This window comes from Tiliqua scincoides, chromosome 4, assembly GCF_035046505.1.
Source record: "Tiliqua scincoides isolate rTilSci1 chromosome 4, rTilSci1.hap2, whole genome shotgun sequence".
Classification (NCBI taxonomy): Eukaryota; Metazoa; Chordata; class Lepidosauria; order Squamata; family Scincidae; genus Tiliqua; species Tiliqua scincoides.
The window spans coordinates 8,232,317-8,247,618 of record NC_089824.1 but is presented as its reverse complement, the minus strand read 5'-3'; positions in this window follow the sequence as shown (position 1 = coordinate 8,247,618).

The following is a 15,302-nucleotide window of genomic DNA, read 5'->3' as shown; positions in this document are numbered from 1 at the left end:
TGCAGGCCTCCATTCCCCACAACCCCCCCTCTCCCTCTGCAGGCCTCCATTCACCACAACCCCCCCCTCTCACTCTGCAGGCCTCCATTCCCCACAACCCCCTGTCCCCCTACAGGCCTCAATTCCCCACAACCCTCCCCTGTCCCCCACAGGCCTCCATTCCCCACAACCCCCTTCTCTCCCTGCAGACTTCCATTCACCACAACCCCCCCTCTCCCTTTGCAGACCTCCATTCCCCACAACCCCCCTCTCCCCCTGCAGGCCTCCATTCCCCACAACCCCCCTGTCCCCCTGCAGGCCTCAATTCCCCACAACCCCCCTTTCCCCCTGCAGGCCTCCATTCCCCACAACCCCCTGTCCCCCTGCAGGCCTCAATTCCCCACAACCCTCCCTGTCCCCCACAGGCCTCCATTCCCCACAACCCACTTCTCTCCCTGCAGACCTCCATTCCCCACAACCCCCCTGTCCCCCTGCAGGCCTCAATTCCCCACAACCCCCCTGTCCCCCTGCAGGCCTCAATTCCCCACAACCCTCCCCTGTCCCCCACAGGCCTCCATTCCCCACAACCCCCTTCTCTCCCTGCAGACCTCCATTCCCCACAACCCCCCTGTCCCCCTGCAGGCCTCAATTCCCCACAACCCCCCTGTCCCCCACAGGCCTCCATTCCCCACAACCCCCCTGTCCCCCTGCAGGCCTCAATTCCCCACAACCCCCCCTCTCCCTCTGCAGGCCTCCATTCACCACAACCCCCCCTCTCACTCTGCAGGCCTCCATTCCCCACAACCCCACTCTCCCTCTGCAGGCCTCCATTCCCCACAACCCCCCCCGTCCCTGCAGACCTCAATTCCCCACATCCCCCCCTTTGCCCCTGCAGGCCTCCATTCACCAGAACCCCCCCTCTCCCCCTGCAGGCCTCAATTCCCAACAACCCTCCCCTGTCCCCCACAGGCCTCCATTCCCCACAACCCCCTTCTCTCCCTGCAGACCTCCATTCCCCACAACCCCACTCTCCCTCTGCAGGCCTCCATTCCCCACAACCCCCCCCCCCCGTCCCTGCAGACCTCAATTCCCCACACCCCCCCTTTGCCCCTGCAGGCCTCCATTCACCACAACCCCCCCTCTCCCCCTGCAGTCCTCAATTCCCAACAACCCTCCCCTGTCCCCCACAGGCCTCCATTCCCCACAACCCCCTTCTCTCCCTGCAGACCTCCATTCACCACAACCCCCCCCCATCCCTGCAGACCTCAATTCCCCACATCCCCCCCTTTGCCCCTGCAGGCCTCCATTCACCACAACCCCCCTCTCCCCCTACAGGCCTCAATTCCCCACAACCCTCCCCTGTCCCCCACAGGCCTCCATTCCCCACAACCCCCTTCTCTCCCTGCAGACCTCCATTCACCACAACCCCCCCTCTCCCTTTGCAGACCTCCATTCCCCACAACCCCCCTCTCCCCCTGCAGGCCTCCATTCCCCACAACCCCCCTGTCCCCCTGCAGGCCTCAATTCCCCACAACCCCCCTGTCCCCCACAGGCCTCCATTCCCCACAACCCCCCTTTCCCCCTGCAGGCCTCAATTCCCCACAACCCTCCCCTGTCCCCCACAGGCCTCCATTCCCCACAACCCACTTCTCTCCCTGCAGACCTCCATTCCCCACAACCCCCCTGTCCCCCTGCAGGCCTCAATTCCCCACAACCCCCCTGTCCCCCACAGGCCTCCATTCCCCACAACCCCCCTCTCTCCCTGCAGACCTCCATTCCCCACAACCCCACTCTCCCTCTGCAGGCCTCCATTCCCCACAACCCCCCCCGTCCCTGCAGACCTCAATTCCCCACATCCCCCCCTTTGCCCCTGCAGGCCTCCATTCCCCACAACCCCCCCTCTCCCCCTGCAGGCCTCAATTCCCCACAACCCCCTTCTCTCCCTGCAGACCTCCATTCACCACAACCCCCCCTCTCCCTTTGCAGACCTCCATTCCCCACAACCCCCCTCTCCCCCTGCAGGCCTCCATTCCCCACAACCCCCCTGTCCCCCTGCAGGCCTCAATTCCCCACAACCCCCCTGTCCCCCTGCAGGCCTCCATTCCCCACAACCCCCCCTTTCCCCCTGCAGGCCTCAATTCCCCACAACCCTCCCCTGTCCCCCACAGGCCTCCATTCCCCACAACCCACTTCTCTCCCTGCAGACCTCCATTCCCCACAACCCCCCTGTCCCCCTGCAGGCCTCAATTCCCCACAACCCCCCTGTCCCCCACAGGCCTCCATTCCCCACAACCCCCCTCTCTCCCTGCAGACCTCCATTCCCCACAACCCCACTCTCCCTCTGCAGGCCTCCATTCCCCACAACCCCCCCCCGTCCCTGCAGACCTCAATTCCCCACATCCCCCCCTTTGCCCCTGCAGGCCTCCATTCCCCACAACCCCCCCTCTCCCCCTGCAGGCCTCAATTCCCCACAACCCCCCTCTCTCCCTGCAGACCTCCATTCCCCACAACCCCACTCTCCCTCTGCAGGCCTCCATTCCCCACAACCCCCCCCGTCCCTGCAGACCTCCATTCCCCACAACCCCACTCTCCCTCTGCAGGCCTCCATTCCCCACAACCCCCCCCCCGTCCCTGCAGACCTCAATTCCCCACATCCCCCCCTTTGCCCCTGCAGGCCTCCATTCCCCACAACCCCCCCTCTCCCCCTGCAGGCCTCAATTCCCCACAACCCCCTTCTCTCCCTGCAGACCTCCATTCACCACAACCCCCCCTCCCTTTGCAGACCTCCATTCCCCACAACCCCCCTCTCCCCCTGCAGGCCTCCATTCCCCACAACCCCCTTCTCTCCCTGCAGGCCTCCATTCCCCACAACCCCCCTGTCCCCCTGCAGGCCTCAATTCCCCACAACCCCCCTGTCCCCCTGCAGGCCTCAATTCCCCACAACCCTCCCCTGTCCCCCACAGGCCTCCATTCCCCACAACCCCCTTCTCTCCCTGCAGACCTCCATTCCCCACAACCCCCCCTCTCCCCCTGCAGGCCTCCATTCCCCACAACCCCCCTGTCCCCCTGCAGGCCTCAATTCCCCACAACCCCCCTCTCCCCCTGCAGGCCTCAATTCCCCACAACCCTCCCCTGTCCCCCACAGGCCTCCATTCCCCACAACCCCCTTCTCTCCCTGCAGGCCTCCATTCCCCACAACCCCCCCTCTCCCTTTGCAGACCTCCATTCCCCACAACCCCCCTCTCCCCCTGCAGGCCTCCATTCCCCACAACCCCCCTGTCCCCCTGCAGGCCTCAATTCCCCACAACCCCCCTCTCCCCCTGCAGGCCTCAATTCCCCACAACCCTCCCCTGTCCCCCACAGGCCTCCATTCCCCACAACCCACTTCTCTCCCTGCAGACCTCCATTCCCCACAACCCCACTCTCCCTCTGCAGGCCTCCATTCCCCACAACCCTCCCCTGTCCCCCACAGGCCTCCATTCCCCACAACCCCCTTCTCTCCCTGCAGGCCTCCATTCCCCACAACCCCCCCTCTCCCTTTGCAGACCTCCATTCCCCACAACCCCCCTCTCCCCCTGCAGGCCTCCATTCCCCACAACCCCCCTGTCCCCCTGCAGGCCTCAATTCCCCACAACCCCCCTCTCCCCCTGCAGGCCTCAATTCCCCACAACCCTCCCCTGTCCCCCACAGGCCTCCATTCCCACAACCCCCTTCTCTCCCTGCAGACCTCCATTCACCACAACCCCCCCCCGTCCCTGCAGACCTCAATTCCCCACATCCCCCCCTTTGCCCCTGCAGGCCTCCATTCACCACAACCCCCCCTCTCCCCCTGCAGGCCTCAATTCCCCACAACCCTCCCCTGTCCCCCACAGGCCTCCATTCCCCACAACCCCCTTCTCTCCCTGCAGACCTCCATTCACCACAACCCCCTTCTCTCCCTGCAGACCTCCATTCACCACAACCCCCTTCTCTCCCTGCAGACCTCCATTCACCACAACCCCCCTCTCCCTCTGCATGCCTCCATTCCCCACAACCCCCCCCCCCGTCTCCCTGCAGGCCTCTATTCCCCACAATCTCCTGTCTGACCCTCCATTCCTGCATCATCCCCTGGGGACTGGGAATAAGAATAGTCTCTCAATAAGAATTCTCCTAAGAAGCAACTAAACAGCCACCAGGTAGATCGGACTTGTCAGCCTGGGAAGGCAGCTCATCTCAGAGAAGGAAACTCTGACCTCAAACCTCCACTGCCTTGTGGCCATATCCAGTTATGGAAAAGGCTTCAGGAGTCAACCTCGAGGCAAAATCCGGAGCCAGAGTCCCTGAGGCAGATCATTGCTCAACACAGTCACGTTCTGGCAACTCCTGCGACGCCGCTGGAACCAACCATATTGACCTCTGCCTTTCCATTGGACCATTTCAGCGATGTGGAGAGGGGGGATTGCTGCATGGGAAACAGTCTATCCTCCATATCTACTTTACCCAGGCTTCGCGCACTGGAGAGGACACTTTGTTCTAGAACCACCATTCAGAGCGCGATACCAGAGTCTTTGGAGACTGAAGGTTGCCAACAACAAAACAGAGGGGATAAATAGAATAGATCTGTAATAGATCTTGGAGGAGCAGGATCTCTCCTACAGTAGGAGTGGTGACATTGGCAAGAAGTGCTGCCTCTGAAACTGTGTTCAAAGAAACTGAGCATCCAGTTCAGCAGGAGAGAAATGATCGAGGGGCACAAACGAGGCTGTTGCATTCCCCAAAGACTAACTGAGACACAGTTTGTCGCATACGTACATTAAAACCCATTTCTGCCCACCCCACATTTGATCCCTCTTGCATATGTGCAACGCTGGGCAGAAATGACTTTGTACATTTACCAGGGAGTAACAGCCCAATCCTATCCAATTTTCCAGTGCCGGTGCTACTGTAACAATGGGGCATGCACTGCATCCTGCAGTGGAGGGGCAGACAAAGAGACCTCCTCAAAGTTAAGCTATTATGCTACTGTTGACATGTTTCTCATTCTGGAAAGTGGTAAGTCATTTCCTCTTCAACACACTGTCTTCTCTCGGGATGCCAACTTTCATCTTGTAACATTTTCTGCTTTTTTTTTGGAATCCATCAAATTGCGCTTGTGATGCATTGTCAGAAATCATTAGGCCCGTGGCAGCCTCACCAAATGCCAGCCACACCACTGCTACTTCCACCCAGGCTCTTTCTGGCTGTGTTTCTCCTCTGATGAAGATTGCAAGTGATCGTCTGTCAACAAGTTGGGATCCAGGCATCCCACATCTCCTGCTAAGCTTTAAGATTAAAAATAGCCCTGCAAGAGGTTGAGGCAAAGGTTAATAAGAGAAAAAAATAAATGTTGACATCCGACCTGATCTTGATGGCATTCTATAGAAGACTCACGTGGCAACAGTCTCATAGATATCCATGTTAAGGCGGTCAGGATGTCACCTAAGCAGACAGGTATATTCTTGAATACCCCATTACTTGGGAGGAGATCTCAATCTAGAGATTCAAACTAGAGATTCTCAATCATTACTGGGGTTTCTCTATTTCTTTGGTAGAAATATTACTACTACTGCAACAACCTCTATTGGCATCATAGAAATATTAACCCTCCTGTGCTCCCTTATCCATAGTGTTGCCAATTTCACTGTGATGGCCCCTACCCACTCCACCTCTTCCCAAGAGAGAAGGTGTTACTGAGAGAAGGTGTTAATGTTACTGAGCCATTGGGGAATAGTGATCATGCTGCGATCCGTTTCGACATGCATGTCGGGGGAAGAATACCAGGCAAATTTCTCACAAAAACCCTTGACTTCCAACGAGCGGACTTCCCTCAAATGAGGAGGCTGGTTAGAAGGAGGTTGAAAGGGAAGGTAAAAAGAGTCCAGAGTGCATGGAGGCTGCTCAAATCAACAGTAATAGAGGCCCAGCGGAAGTGTATACCGCAAAGAAAGAAGGGCTCCACTAAGTCCAGGAGGGTGCCCGCATGGCTAACTAGCCAAGTTAGAGAGGCCGTAAAGGGCAAGGAAGCTTCCTTCCATAAATGGAAGTCTTGCCCTAATGAGGAGAATAAAAAGGAACATAAACTGTGGCAAAAGAAATGTAAGAAGGTGATACGGGAGGCCAAGCGAGACTATGAGGAACGCATGGCCAGCAACATTAAGGGGAATAATAAAAGCTTCTTCAAATATGTTAGAAGCAGGAAATCTGCCAGAGAAGCGGTTGGCCCTCTGGATGGTGAGGGAGGGAAAGGGGAGATAAAAGGAGACTTAGAGATGGCAGAGAAATTAAATGAGTTCTTTGCATCTGTCTTCACGGCAGAAGACCTCAGGCAGATACCACTGCGCGAACGGCCCCTCCTGACCAAGGAATTAAGTCAGATAGAGGTTAAAAGAGAAGATGTTTCAGGCCACATTGATAAAGATCAATAAGTCACTGGGCCCTGATGGCATCCACCCAAGAGTTATTAAGGAATTGAAGAATGAAGTTGCTGATCTCTTGGCTAAAATATTCAACTTGTCACTCAAAATGGCCACGGTGCCAGAGGATTGGAGGATAGCAAATATCACACCGATCTTTAAAAAGGGAAAGAGGGGGGACCCGGGAAATTATAGGCCGGCCAGCCTAACATCTATACCGGGTAAGATGGTGGAATGCCTCATCAAAGATAGAATCAGCAAAATGGCAGATGCGTTTCAATGTAAGTAAGTTTAAAGTCATGCACATTGGGGAAAAAATCAAAACTTCACATATAGGCTAATGGGTTGTGAGCTGTCTGTCACAGATCAGGAGAGAGATCTTGGGATGGTGGTGGACAGGTCGATGAAAGTGTCGACCCAATGTGCGGCGGCAGTGAAGAAGGCCAATTCTATGCTTGGGATCATTAGAAAAGGTATTGAGAACAAAACAGCTAACATTATAATGCCGTTGTACATATCTATGCTACGGCCACACCTGGAGTATTGTATCCAGTTCTGGTTGCCACATCTCAAAAAGCATATAGTGGAAATGGAAAAGGTGCAAAAGAGGGCAACTAAGATGATTACTGGGCTGGGGCACCTTCCTTATGAGGAAAGGCTATGGCGTTTCAGCCTCTTCAGCCTAGAAGAGAAGCCTGAGGGGGGACATGATTGAGACATACAAAAATATGCATGGGAAGGATAAAGTGGATAGAGAGATGCTCTTTACACTCTCACATAACACCAGAACCAGGGGACATCCACTAAAATTGAGTGTTGGGAGAGTTAGGACAGACAAAAGAAAATATTTATTTACTCAGTATGTGGTTGGTCTGTGGAACTTCTTGCCACAGGATGTGGTGACGGCATCTGGCCTAGATGCCTTTAAAAGGGGATTGGACAAGTTTCTGGAGGAAAAATGATGTGTATTTGCAACCTCCTGATTTTAGAAATGGGCTATGTCAGATGCAAGGGAGGGCACCAGGATGCAGGTTTCTTGTTATCTGGTGTGCTCCCTGGGGCATTTGGTGGGTCGTTGTGAGATACAGGAAGCTGGACTAGATGGGCTATGGCCTGATCCAGTGGGGTTGTTCTTATGTTCTTAAGGTCAACAGCAAACAGGGTGAGGTAGGACATTGTGGGGGTTTTTTTGGTTCAAGAGGCCACTTAGAGCCCAATCCTACCCCCCCCCCCACTTTTGACAATGTAACCACACCAATGGGGCATACTCTGCATCCAAAGATGGGGGAGGGGTGAATCAGGAGAATGGTCAGAGGTAAGTAAAAATATGTTCTACATACCTCTGTGTAGGCCTCCTGCTGGCCTATGGGTCTCTGCAGGCCTATGGCAACTATATATCTAGCATAAGTCTGAGAATAGGGGCAGGATGGGTTGGAAAAAGGGGACAGGCTCCTGGCACATGCTGGTGCTGCTGGATCCACCCCTTACCTTCCCCTCTCTACCTTCTTCTCCCTGCCCAGAAACTCTCTCTACCCTCCCCTCCCTGCTCAAGATACACCTTCAGTGCCAACTTACCAAGAGCAGTGGAGCTTCTGAGAACTGAGGGAGTGCACGCTGCATTTCTGCCCATTTGAAACAGCGTTCTGGAAGTGAATGACGGTGGCCCAGAGAGAAGCAGTTAGGGGATGCAGGGGAGGCAGAGCCTCACCAGACCCCAACAAATTAAAAAGAAAAGAAAAGTAAAGAAAAGAAAAAAAGCCCAAGGATTCTACCTGAAAAAGAACCCTGCCTTTCCATGCTGCTACTTTCTGCTCCAGCTCAGTCAGTGACTTAAACAGCACACACACACACACACACACACACACACACACACACACACACATTACAGTATACATGAAGGCTCCTAGCAGCTGATTCGCTGCAATCATGACTGGCTTACAATGAAAAAAAAGGCTAGGCACCTGCATCAGCAATAGCTGGGGAGGCAGTAGGCAGAGTTGCCTCACTTCAAAGAAAGCCATGAAAACATCAGGGAGCATGTGGGAAGGGACCAGTTCGCTAAAGCAGCAAGGGAGGCAGCTATCCCACTGCCTCAGGGTGTGTGTTGCTGAGCTCTTCCAGCTCTGAGTGGGGCAAGAAGAGGTGAGGTGTTTTAAATTTATTTCCAGAGAGAGAGAGAGAGAGAGAGAGAGAGAGAGAGAGAGAGAGAGAGAGAGACCACAATCCTTACCCACTTACCCACTTTAAGGTAAGGGAACAAACAATGCCTTACCTTGAGGGGGGCATCCATGAGTGCCCCCCAACTGCAGGATGCAGCACATGCCCCACTGGCACAGCTATGCAAGTGCTGGAAAGTTAGTTAGGATTGCACCCAGAGAGAGATTATTCATGTGGCTGTGCCTCCTCGGCCTGGACCTCACCACATATCCCTGCGGTGGCCCAGCTTCTGTGTTTCAAGCTTTATTATTACTTACCAAGTATAATCTGAGAGTCTACTGCATTAGAACATTCAGCTTATGCTCTAATGCAGTGGACCCTCAGTTAATACTTGGTAAAAAATTACAAAGCTTGAAAGCTGGACCACCTCAGGGATGTGTGGTGAGGTCCAGGGCCAGCGAGGCACAGCCATGCTCATGGTGTTTATGTTCATGGAGAGTGGACCCAAAATGACCTCAGCAATTCTGATGGGCTCCCACAGTTTCCCCTGAGTCTGGATGCATGGGAAGCCCAAACTCTTTCAACGAATGTGCTTCTGGAGGTCGCCCCAGTCTGGCTCCCGCTCACAATTTTCCTGAAGCTCATGGAATGATAGTTCTGTCTCGCCCCAGGGTCTCCAGTGAGGCAGGCGAGGCAATGTGTCAAAGCGATCTTAAATAATAGGTAGTGATTGGTATGAAATTACTCTACCCCACATGCTGTCTGCCAATTACGTGTGATTAATCAAGAGCATATGATTGCTGGAAGACACTCTCTGCTCCTGCCAAGAAATTCTTTAATTTAGCTACAATATAAACAAACAAACAGAATGGAGAGGGGGCAAGAATGTAATGAACCCACGGGGCTGATTTGCATAATGGAAGGCTATATTTGGGAAAATCAAGAACACAACTTTGGAAAAAAAAAATCACAAAACACTATCTAGTAGCTTCTCGTTAATCATACACTGGCCCAACAATAACCATAAAACTATATGAGGTTAACTGCTGCTTGCCATTTATTTTACACCCATCACACTGTTTGTGTGCGATGAGGGCTTGGCGCCCACTTACTAGATGCAAATCATCCAGCTGGCTTGGAGACTATTTATTATTGGAGATTATTTATTTGTTTTTGTTTTTTTCTCATGGAAGAAAGTGGGCTAGAATTTAGCGTTGGCAACCTAGAAGGAGACGTTGATGGAACGTAAGTACCTGAATTATGCCAAGCAATTCTTCAAGGTGCTGAATTGTTAATAAGTGACAGCTGGGTGAGAGGAGAGTGTGAAAACACAGAGCTGGAGATAATTATGGAATGTGTTTCTGACCATGGACAAAAAGGCAGGAAGTCTGCTAAGATGCGGTCTGCGAAAAATAGATTTTTCCACAGGTTCATCGCTTTGATGGATGACCTTGACAAGTTCTCTCATTAAGGCTCGAGCTAGATGTGTTGAGAAATCTGTCATCACAATTTCATTTTTTAATACTTGTTTTTAAAAACGTGTGGACCCTAAAAGGACATATCTGCAGTATTACCCTTTTGCATGCTATCTTCCTGACAAAAACTGCTATTTGGAGGTTCGACTCTCTGTTTGGAGAGAGAGAGAGCTATTTGGAGGCCGCTGCTCCGGTAGTGATGAGTATGAGCCTTTGGCTTGATTCAGCTCACCCCTGAGCTGGGACCCTTTGAAAAGATCTAGCCCATACAAGATGGAAGGAAGCAAGTCAACTTAGGACAGAGACAGAATCTAGAGCCTGAGGAGAAGGCCTGTCAAACCAACAAATGGAAGACCAATCTGGGGCCAGTAACGGGACACCACCAGTTTATAGTTTGGGGAAGGATAAGAACATAAGAACAGCCCCACTGGATCAGGCCACAGGCCCATCTAGTCCAGCTTCCTGTATCTCACAGCAGCCCACCAAATACCCAGGGAGCACACCAGATAACAAGAGACCTGCAAGGCCTCCTGGGAATTGTAGTTAAGAACATAAGAACAGCCCCACTGGATCAGGCCATAGGCCCATCTAGTCCAGCTTCCTGTATCTCACAGCGGCCCACCAAATGCCCCAGATACTCAGCCACCCACATCAGCCGGAGTAGCCTCTGCCTTGTTCCCAGGTGGTCAGGGGAATGAGTTAGCACTGATTCATCAACACTCTGGCTTGACAGAGTTGGTAATTCTAAGACCATCTCCTGGATTATATCGAAATGTTTCAGGGCAAACTCTCTGGTGGCAACAAGTAATGGATGATACTCAGACTGAAGATTCAATTCTTTATGATACACAAATGTCTGCAAGATTCCAAGGATTTTTCTTCGGGATAATAGTAATACTCTTCAAAATTTGAACACTCTTTTATTTAATGAGAACAGATGTGGAAATTCTGTATGGGGATTGTGGCCAGGCTGCCCACCCTGCTGTGACCACCCCCTTCCTGGCCCAGGCTCTTGATAACTGGGACTGGGCATGGGGAAGCAGCCACCCGGTCTGCCAAACCTGTGCATGGCAGCAACCTGGCTGAGGTGCATGGAGTCATGGCAAGGGGCACAGTGGGCTGTGTGATCATTCCGATCATGTTGCCACCATCCCCCCACGCCCACAAGCACTTAGAGCAGCTCAAATTCTACAGAAGAATTTGAGAACTGCTTCTTTAGGCCAACATGGCACATTCACAGGAGTGCCATGGGATGTCCCCAGTTGCCCCTCCTTCCTCCAGGTGCCACCATCTTGGTTTTCACAAAATCTTATGAGATCCTAGATGGCAGCACCCAAATCTCACAAGGTTTGGGCACCGCCATCTTGGATCTTGTGAGATTTTGCCAGATTCAAGATGACAGTGCCAGGTAAGAGCTGGTAAGAAGAGGATGAAGGGGCATCGTGGCCCAGATAAGTTTGGGAACCACTGGTTTAGCTCCTAATGTCCCTTTTGTTTGGTTTCTGTTTTATTGTATGTCTACAGAGAAAATTGAGAAAACTTAATAAACTTCTTGATTTTTTTTTAATTCTTAGCTATGTGTTTTTTAAAATCCTGCATAACTGTTGACCATCCACCATGTGCATCTTTGGGAGGCAAAAAATAAGGAACAATAAGACCAGTGATTTTTCCCTGGAAGCTTGAGCCAGGTTTAAAATTGCATGTTTTACTCTGCCCTTTGCTCTGCCTAATTATTTAGGTTCTGTACTAATACATGTTGGCAACCTTCAGTCTCGAAAGACTATGGTATCGCGCTCTGAATGGTGGTTCTGGAACAGCGTCTAGTGTAGCTGAAAAGGCCGATTTGGGAGTGACAATCCCTTCCACAGCAAGTGCAGTCTGTCCCTGGTCTGTCTTCCTGGCTGTGGGCCTTCCTTCTTTGCCTCTTAGTTTGTTGGCCAAGTGTCTCTTCAAACTGGGAAAGGCCATGCTGCACAGCCTGCCTCCAAGCGGGCCGCTCAGAGGCCAGGGTTTCCCACCTGTTGAGGTCCACTCCTAAGGCCTTCAGATCCCTCTTGCAGATGTCCTTGTACCGCAGCTGTGGTCTACCTGTAGGGCGCTTTCCTTGCACGAGTTCTCCATAGAGGAGATCCTTTGGGATCCGGCCATCATCCATTCTCACAACATGACCGAGCCAATGCAGGCGTCTCTGTTTCAGCAGTGCATACATGCTAGGGATTCCAGCACGTTCCAGGACTGTGTTGTTTGGAACATTGTCCTGCCAGGTGATGCCGAGGATGCATCGGAGGCAGCGCATGTGGAAAGCGTTCAGTTTCCTCTCCTGTTGTGAGTGGAGAGTCCATGACTCGCTGCAGTACAGAAGTGTACTCAGGACGCAAGCTCTGTAGACCTGGATCTTGGTATGTTCCGCCAGCTTCTTGTTGGACCAGACTCTCTTTGTGAGTCTGGAAAACGTGGTAGCTGCTTTACCGATGCACTTGTTTAGCTCGGTATCGAGAGAAAGAGAGAGAGAAAGTGTACTAATAACATTTAGTTATTTAACATTTAGTTAAGAGAGAAAATGTACTAATAACATTTCCAAATATCTAAGTGTTGTGGAACCGTCATGGATGGTCTTTTGCTGATATATGTCTAATGTTCTGTCTTCACCCTAGATTGCAGATATTCAGTCCTGAGCTCAGTCAGAGCCAGAGGGGAAGGCATGGAGCCACAAAAAGCAACCTCCAGGGCTTGCAGTCTCACTGGTATTTCCCAGCGGCAATGCCAGGCCGAAGACCTGTTTGCCTGATTAAGCTTGCAAGAATCAGTCCTGACTTTTGCAAAACACTGTGCAAATAAGATCTGTGGAGCATCTTGGTTTATCAATTCCCTTGTGATTAAGCAGCATGACCGACGGGCTCAGCTGAGACAGTTTGGTCAGTGCTTAAAACAGTGATTATTGGATAAGCCCTATTAAATTTCCTCTCCGAGAAGGTTAACGTCGTGTCAACTAAAGACATATCATTGTCCTTAATAATATCATTCTGGAGCCAGTAAAACTAGCATACTATGTAGCGAGCCAACCCATCTTTGAACAGGAGGATTGCGCTATAATGACAGACTCTTTGAGTATGGTAATTTCACTTTTAGAAAACTTAGCAATGGCAACAAAAGCACAGTAAGGAGCTTTAAGGATCAAATTTTCGGATAAGTGATCTAGCATAATCGGAGATTTTGAAGAGACTAGCAAAAAAAAAAAATGCTTAACACATTTGTGTCACCGTAATGTTTCAGTACAATAAGTTTGATCTGCTGAAAAAAGAAAAAATGTGCCTAAAAGTGGTTTCTCAAATGGCTTGCTTCCCATTCACTGATATAAGAAAAAGAAAACACATATATACATATGTTGTTATCCTTCCTTCCCTCAAACATATTCTCCCTTCTCTCATATTTCTGCCACACCCACTTTAGATTTAGATTGCAAACTCCTGGGGTCAGGGATCAGACTTTTACATATGTTGCTCTGCAAAGTATTGTGTACAGGAGCCCCCATATCTGTGGATCCTGTATCCACGGATTCAGTTACGTGCGGATCAGGTCCACAAGGCCCCCCTGTAAACACCCTCTGTGTGTGACCCCTCCGGAGGGCCCTCCCGCATGCCCCCTCCAATCCTCTTGCCTCTGGAGGGTCCTCTGAGTCCAGCAGAGGTCATGGACATCAGTCTGCTGCCTCTGTCAGGCTCAGATTGAGCTAAGCAGCTCAAAACACCTGACTTCCGGTTTCATGGAGAAATCTGATGTTTTTAATGCCTTATAAGGCATTAGGAGGCCCAGTGAAATCCCAGAGGAGGAGGATGTCCTCAGCCTCTGCTGGGCTCACCCTACAGAAACAAGGGGAGCACAGCTCTCCTTGGCTCCAGGGGCAGGCATTCACCCATATCCGTACATTGGCAACCTTCAGTCTTGAAAGACTCTGGTATCGCGCTCTGAAAGGTGGTTCTGGCACAGCGTCTAGTGTGGCTGAAAAGGCCAATCCGGGAGTGACAATCCCTTCCACACTGGGAGCAAGTGCAGTCTGTCCCTGGTCTGTCTCCCTGGCTATGGGCCTTCCTTCTTTGCCTCTTAGCCTCAGACTGTTGGCAAAGTGTCTCTTCAAACTGGGAAAGGCCATGCTGCACAGCCTGCCTCCAAGCAGGTGGCTCAGAGGCCAGGCTTTCCCACTTGTTGAGGTCCACTCCTAAGGCCTTCAGATCCCTCTTGCAGATGTCCTTGTATTGCAGCTGTGGTCTACCTGTAGGGCGCTTTTCTTGCACGAGTTCTCCATAGAGGAGATCCTTTGGGATCCGGCCATCATCCATTCTCACAACATGACTGAGCCAACGCAGGAGTCTCTGTTTCAGCAGTGCATACATGCTAGGGATTCCAGCACGTTCCAGGACTGTGTTGTCTGGAACTTTGTCCTGCCAGGTGATGCCAAGAATGTGTCGGAGGCAGCGCATGTGGAAAGCGTTCAGTTTCCTCTCCTGTTGTGAGCGGAGAGTCCATGACTCGCTGCAGTACAGAAGTGTACTCAGGACGCAAGCTCTGTAGACCTGGATCTTGGTATGTTCCGTCAGCTTCTTGTTGGACCAGACTCTCTTTGTGAGTCTAGAAAACGTGGTAGCTGCTTTACCGATGCGTTTGTTTAGCTCGGTATCAAGAGAAAGAGTGTCGGAGATCGTTGAGCCATGGTACACAAAGTCATGGACAACCTCATATCCACCCATATCCATAGTTTCCATATCCATATCCATATTCCATATTCATATCCATCCACCCATATCCATGGTTTCAGATAACCATGGGGGGTTCCAGAGGGGAACCCCCACAGATACATGGGCACACCTGTACACAGGTGACACATTATTACAAAGGAACAGACTAGATAATGCATGTACTGTGTGATGCAGGCCTTCACATTTCATTATTTCAATGTAAACCCTAGGACCCTAATCCAGATAAGAACTGCAGTTGTGGGGAAGGGATCTTAAGTCAATGCCAATGGGGGTTTCCTACTAGGGCAAGTAGCAGTCAGGGGGAATTGCAGCAGAGGAAAAGGGTTAAAGCCCCCCTTCTCCATTGTGGTTTCACCTCAGATCAGGGCCCAGTGCAACTGCTATCTGCATTGACAAAACACTTCAATGCATATGTTTACACACTGTCCCAATCACGTGATAGATGTCAGGCATATGAGTTTAGATTCAAGACTGTTAGAAGCGTAGGTCTCCAGGCAGTGCACAAT